We start from the raw sequence: 7,602 nt of genomic DNA, 5'->3' as shown, positions 1-7,602 counted from the left end.
GTAGGCGACCGAATTGAGCCGTAGCAATGGCAGGTTTCGTGATGTTTCGTTCGTGCGCAGCAACTAAGCATTTTCTTTTTCTGATTTTTTGTTTGTACTTTTGTTTTGGTACTCTGCCATCCGCTTTTGTTTATATACTCCTCCATCCTGTTCTTGGAATACTTTGGAAGGTTCTAGCATTTTTTTTTCATTTGCTCGGTTTTTTTCTCTTTTTTTCATTTTATTTTATTATGTTCATTTATAAATCTCCTTTTTTTTCATACATGGACATTTTTTTAAACATGGCGGACTATTTTCAGTGTATGTTGAAATCTTTTGTAATATATGATGAATATTTCTTAAAAATATAGAAATACATTTTTTATATACTGTGAAAATAATTAAATACACACTGAACATTTAATAAACAGAGACTGAAGATTTTTTTAATATACGGTGAACATTTTCTAAATACACATTGAACATTCTTTAAACACAAGGTGGAGATTTTCTAAATATATATATTTATTGAAATATGTTCTGTACATTTAAATTTATTTCATCGGTATATTTGTGTAAATATATTTTATGGATTTTTTATTATATTTAGTTGATATATTTGCACAAAAAATAGAACAACGTAAGTGAGCCGCTACACTTCCGGCCCATTTTGGCCGATGTGGGTGTTTCGTTGTCTACCTGACGCCTGCGTGTGTCATATAGAAGGACTCCTGTGTATGTGCCCTAACGGGAAGACTAATTCATGTTTTTAGTAGAACAGGGTTATTTTTTCATTCAAAACATTCAACGGAATATAACAAATATCGGGTAAACCACTCAGCCACATGTAAGGCTGCAGCAGCTTTAACTAAGCTATGAGCCTCTCCAACTGACTCCCTGTGCTCATGTACTACTGTACCTTCGTTAGAAAACCTGGAATGATAATCAGTCTCACGCAAAACCATAGCTACAACAAAAAAATTGCCAGACCAAATGTTGTCCTCGCCGTTAGCCATACAGATCCACCGCCATTCATTATTTTTTGAACCACGCGTCTACGCGCCTTGCTGCTGGGCACCTGCCTAGTGCCCTACCGCCGCGGTCCGTTGCCATCATCAAGAGACAGCAAGCGGATCATATACCAGGACAACCTTTGTTTCCATAAGCGCCTTCAAACTTTTTTCAACCACACGGTACCAAAAACTACAAGTAATGTTTTTACAGCCTTAAAAAAAGTCATGTTTTTACAGACTCCCTTTCCTTGTAAGCACGTGCAATTGGTCATGGCAAAATGTAAAGATATTGAACCAAAATCTGCAAACACAATCCCCTCAAAAGAAAACTGCAAGCACAAAGTGAACAAAATCATCAACACTTTTAGTTACAGGCTGAAGAGCACATGTACAGCAGCAACATGTAAAAGGAGAGGAGGAAGCAAAGCCATGTGAATTGACTTCGGAGATGTTTGGCATCATGGAAGTATCCTGAAATACCATGAGGCTCATGTCCCCAAGACAACAGATGACATGCTCAGGCCCTCAGCAAAGAGACACATGAATATTGGCACCTACAAACAAAGTTGCCCTCTCCAGCGATTCAACCATATCGGAATGGGGAGTACACAGCGTGTTCTTGATCACAATATCATGATAGCAAAAGCCAGAAACACTATTTTGATTTGCACTGGTGCCCCTATGATATACTACTAGTTCCTATATATCTTTCCTGGGTCGGTGAACTTGAGCTGCTGACTGCTGGTGCGCTGATCTTCATGTTCCTCGGGACTTTTGAGATGTGAGCGAAGGGCAGGCCTCATCGGAGAAGAAAAACAACACGCGTCATGCAAAACAACATGTGAAGATTTATTAAGTATGGTGTGTCAAAAATCAATCTCTGTAGTCAGATAATCGTAATAACACGCAAATTAGTGTCTACAAATAATGTCACTCTTCCTATGATGACATAATTAATAGAACTGAACATATTTAAAATAAGACTCTCCAATAATTCTCTATATACGAATATTTTAGAGCGAGAACATATGTCCGCATGAAAAATGGAGTAAGTAGCGAGAGCTATTTTGAAAAATCTGGAGGTGTACCATTAGCCATCATTACTATAGCTAGTATTTGGGTTAGTAATAATCAAATAGAGCAAACAATGATTGGTTGTGCTTGCTCAATGCTATGGGTTGTGGGGTTACAAAAGGTGCTAGTTTGAAAGAAAAAAAAATTTATTGCTCACCTATTATGATCTGCCTTCTCATCTGAAGGCTTGTTTATTATCTAAACATATTTCCCAATAGTCCAATGGCTCATGAAGTGGAAGAATTATTATAGTTGTATGGTGCAGTGGGGTGCGACACGTTCAGTCGTCCGCTGCGGCTGCTGGACTGCTCTGCCGGTCGAGCAGCCCTGTCAACATGTGGCGATCGCTTGTTTATGATCTCTCTCAAACTTACAGAAATATGCTTATATGTAATAAACTAGTCTTCAGATGAGAAGCAAATCATAACAATTGGAGCAACAATATCCCTTTTATTTTCTTCAAAATAGCATCTTCTGTAACCTCATGAGGCATAAAATTGAGCAAACAAAACCAATAATTTTTTTGCTGCATTTGGTATTATTACTAACCAAAATAGTAGCTATAGTAATAATGGCTATGATACACTGCCACATTTCTTCGAAATAGCTCTCGATATTTTCTCCAATTCACGTGAACATATATTCTCATCGTGATATATCTTCTATAGAAAATTATTTGAGAGTCTTATTTGAAAGAGGTTTCTCATGAACTATGTATCACAAAAAAAGTGATATGCTTCAAAGATACTAATTTTGCATCTTGTTATATTTTCTCCAATTCACGTGAACATATATTCTCGATATTTTATATAGAAAATTATTTGAGAGTCTTATTTGAAAGAGGTTTCTCATGAACTATGTATCACAGAAAAAGTGATATGCTTAGAAGATACTAATTTTGCATTTTGTTATGATGATATCCGATACAACTAAAATGTATACAAACAACACTTAATCTTCACCTTTTTTTTCTACCCACATGTAATCAATAATCATAAGGTATTTACAAAAAAATAGAAATATTAATTGGCACATCAATTTATTTAAACGAGCTATGGGAATTTAGGAATCACAATGAAGATAATGAATTATCAATACTGTGCTAGCTAGGAAGAGTAAAAAGGCAGCTAAATTGGATTAAAAAGAGGAAATGACATAATAAAAGTAGCATCACAGACTCAGAGATGAAGAAAAGAATTTCATAGCCATTTGAGTATCTTTTAAATAGAATAAAAGACTAGTATTATGTGCACGTACTTTTTGTCCATTAGAAACTCACTGAGTTGGTTAATGAGTATGGTGCGACAAAAACCAATCTCGATAGGCAGATAATCACAACAACATGCAAATCAGTGTCTACGAATAATGTTACTCTTCCAATGATGACATAATTAATAGAACTGGACATATTTGAAATAAGACTAACAATTCTCTATATGAGAATGCAAGAATAGGTGTCCGCATGAAAAATGGAGTAAGTAGCAAGAGCTATTTTGAAAATATGTGGAGGTGTACCATTAACCATCATTATTATAACTAGTATTTTGGTTAGTAATAACCAAATAGAGCAAATAATGATTGGTTGTGTTTGCTCAATGCTACGGGTTGTGGGGTTACAAAAGATGCTAGTTCGAAAGAAAAAATGAAAATGATATTATTGCTTAGCTATTATGATTTGCCTTCTCATCTGAAGACATGTTTATTATATCTAAAGATATTTCTCAGCGACCCAATGGCTCTTGAAGTGGAAGAATTATTATAGTTGTATCAGTGATGTTCTCTTCTGCACGGGATCTGCTTGTGATCTCTCTCTCTCTCTCAAACTTTCAAGAATATGCTTATATGTAATAAACTAGTCTTCAGATGAGAAGCAGATCATAACAATTGAGCAACGGTATCACTTACATTTCGCTCAGCTATTATGATCTGCCTTCTCATCTAAAGACTTGTTTATTATATCTAAACATATTTCTCAGCGGTCCAATGGCTCTTGAAGTGGATCTTCTTGTGATCTCTCTCTCTCTCAAACTTACAAAAATATGCTTATATATAATAAACTAGTCTTCAAATGGGAAGCAAATCATAACAATTGAGCAATAATATCCCTTCCATTTCCTTCAAATATAGCATCTTTTGTTACCTCATGACACATAAAATTGAGCAAACAGAATCAATAATTTTTGCTCCATTTGGTTTATTACTAACAAAAATAGTAGTTACAGCAATAATGGCTATGGTACACCACCACATTTCTTGAAAATAGCTCTCGATATTTTCTCTAATTCACGTGAACATATGTTCTCATTACGATATATTTTCTATAGAAAATTATTTGAGAGTCTTATTTGAAAGAGGTTTCTTATGAATTATGTTATCACAGAAAAAGTGATATGCTTCAAAGATAGTAATCTTGTATGTTATGTTATGATTATTCAACTACAAAGAATTTTTTACAAATCTTCACATTTTCTTCTCCCCAGATGTGATCAATAATCATAAGGAATTTACAACAAAAAAATAAAAATATTGTGCATCTAGGAAGTGTAAAAAGGTAGCAAATTTATATTAAAAAAGAGGAAATGACCTACTAAAAGTATCACAGCAAAAGAGATGAAGAAAAGAATTTCATAGCCAGTTGATTCTCTTTTAAATAGAATAAACGAGTACTATGTGCCAATCAGTGATAGTTTTAGCAAGTTCCGGCAGATTCAGCATATTCGCAAGCGTTCTTTAGATATATCGCCAGACAAGCTCAGGCTGAAATAAGTTCAGGACCAATAATTGATTTTACGCATATTAACTCCAGTTTAAAAGATTATACTAACAATTAAAGGGCGTCCGATTTACCATAATAGAAGGAAATACAGTAAGCTACACAACTTCACAAGCAGTTTCTCACCCAAAAAAAAAAGAACTTCACAAGCATTCAAAGGTGCAAGCAAAGAAATAATATGCGCAAGCAGAAAGTTTGAGACACCAGTACACCACTATAACCAAGCAAAGAAATGCAGCAAGTATGGAAGCATACTTTCTGTTGAACCAGTAACCGCTGAAGGGAAAGCTCGGGAAGACCTTACCTTGCAGTCGGGAGGTGCTCGGAGGGAGTCCAGATCGATGCAGTGAAGAAAATCTGAAGCAGGGAAGATCAAACAGGTTATTTGATTCCAGATGGATGCAGATCAAACCGGAGGAAACAGTAAGCTTGTCAATGCCAGATCCAACCGGAGGAAACTGCTTGTCGATGCCAGATCAGGCCGGAGGAAACAGTAAGCTTGTCGACGCCAGATGTGATTCCAGTTGACGCGAAGACGGCGACCTCACCTCGTGACCACAAGGCTGCACCCTGAGGAAGCAGGGTGCGACCTGGCGGTGGATGAGATCTCGACCGGGATCCGGGAGGAGGAGAGACGACGCCAGAGGCGGAAGGTTGAAGAAGAGCAGCCTGAACGAACACCGAGCAGCGGCTCTCCGCCTCCAGTTCGCGACGCTGAAGAAGTTGAAGCAGAGCAGATCGAGCTCTGCAAAGCATGAATCCGGATCAGATCCACAAGAAATGGACGCCGAAAAGGAAAAAGAAGAGGACAGATCGAGAGCGAGAGCCTGAGATGGATCTACAAGACGGAGCGAGGAGAAGGCGGACTACCTTCGGCGCTGCGGCTGATCTGGTGCTCGCGCCGACGAGATCTGCGTGGGAGGAGGAAAGTCGTCGCCGCAGACTGAAGTGGAACGAGTGGATCTGGATCGGGAGTGAGCTGACGGTGCGTGGGCTCAGCGGTCACATCACACTCTACAGGTACTGGAGGTGGAGACACGCTTTTATGGCCGTCCGAGGCTACCCCGGGGAAATTTCACGGGATACCCTGGGGATATTTCACAGGGACTAGTAGGTGCCACTGTGATACAGCTGGTCAGTTGGATCTCAGCATACCCGGCCAAACGGGCCGGCCCGGCCCATCGTAATCGTATCTGGCCCGGCATGGCCCACAAGGGCACGATTACTATACAGGCTGTGTCGTGCCGGTCCGCGTGCTGCGTCCCCAGGCCCAGGCACGACTCAATTAGTAAACGGGCCAGCACATTGGTCCGTTTAGCATAGTGGGCCGTATATTTTCAGCTTGTTATTTGACGCATTGAACGTTTTTTAGCCTTTTTTTTACATGTTAGGCCATATATAGATGTGTAAAAAAATAAAAATAAAACGTAATCGGGTCGTACCGTGCCGGCCCACATGCCCAGCCTCCAAGCCCAGGCATGGCCCAGGGCGTGCCACGTGCCGGGCCCGGCCCGTTTAGTCCGTGTCATGCCTGGCCCAAGGCAGGCCGTGCCGGCATGCTCATGGGCCGGCCCGAAAAAACGGCCCATTTGGTCAGCTATAGATCTCAGATCCGACAGCGCGTAAAAGAGTTATTATATCTGTGCGTAATATTGAAATTTTTGAATGACTTTTTTGTACATGGTAGCACATAAGCGTTGGTATCACCAGATATCTTCTAGTCAATGATGGTGTAGATTTTTTATAGAGAAAACTGGCTGCCACAAGGACCCACTTGATTTAGGCCAACTTTAATGCTGTGACTCATTTCGTCTGTTGGTGTCTGTTTGGGTCCGCAAGGCCAAAAACCACGGCACAGCGAGCGACCGTGAACGCAAAAACGGTCTACCTCGTGTCGATCACTTGATCTAGACATATTTCTGCCGCAAATTTGGCCCGATTTGCATCCACACGGACGCAAGACGGACGTGTCGCACATCCTTTTGGTGTCCGCCTCGGGCCCGCACGATGGCTGCCCAACCACCACCCACCGGTCTCATTTAATCCACGCGTGTGGAAGGGCCCCACAAGTCAGCCACCCGATCCCTCCACCCCTAGTCTTTTTAATGCCATGTGTGCGGGTGGAGGGGTTGTCCAGGCCACTCTTCCCGGTCTTTTTCCTTTCTCTCTGCCCCCTTCCCTCCCCCGCGACCGACAAACCCTAGCCACCACCGCCCACCACCATCCGCCATCCAAAATGTCGTGGAAGTGGATCCCATGAAAGCCTGGGAAGCATGACCACGAGGCCAGCTCATCCTTTGGGTCCTAGGGACCATGCAGCCGCGCAGCAAGCTTCACCCTGACGCCGCCTGCAACAGCATATCTACGTCAGTGTCAATCAGTGCCAACGGTACTGGGATGAGGCCACCCTGGTGCCAATGCTTGGCGTCCACTATCGGACGGCTGGCACCTCAACCGGGAGAGGGTGCTTGTGCTTCTATTCAGGCCACCGCCCACGCATGCTTGTTAGAGATACACCGATGCCGAGATCAGCTCCTTGAGGATCTCCGCCGTGACTCGCCGTACGTTGTCACCTCACCGTTCTGGGACACTTGGTTCTGCAACAAGCACGATGCGCGATGTCGGCAGTACTTCGCCGCCCGTGCTCCCCCTCGTGCGCATGCTCCCAGTTCCCCGCATGCATGCTAGTGTGCGCATGTGTGTGCTCCCAGTCCACCGCACCCGGCCGGTGTGTCCGACTAGGCCTCCCAGATCGACTGGGAG

General features: G+C 41.7%; 1 long non-coding RNA gene across 1 annotated transcript; it reads right to left on the bottom strand.

Annotated features, from left to right (window-relative positions):
- Positions 1 to 1,316: 1,316 nt before the first annotated feature.
- LOC119363072 lies at positions 1,317 to 5,898 on the bottom strand. Its single transcript, XR_005173744.1, has 4 exons — positions 5,710 to 5,898; positions 5,289 to 5,584; positions 5,144 to 5,196; positions 1,317 to 2,393 (listed from the first exon to the last, which is right to left on the bottom strand). It is a non-coding gene; the product is annotated as an uncharacterized LOC119363072 (long non-coding RNA).
- Between the last annotated feature and the right edge of the window lie 1,704 nt (positions 5,899 to 7,602).

This window comes from Triticum dicoccoides, chromosome 1A, assembly GCF_002162155.2.
Source record: "Triticum dicoccoides isolate Atlit2015 ecotype Zavitan chromosome 1A, WEW_v2.0, whole genome shotgun sequence".
Lineage (NCBI taxonomy): Eukaryota > Viridiplantae > Streptophyta > Magnoliopsida > Poales > Poaceae > Triticum > Triticum dicoccoides.
Note: the sequence above shows the minus strand (reverse complement) of the source record. Positions and strands in the feature narration are given on the sequence as shown.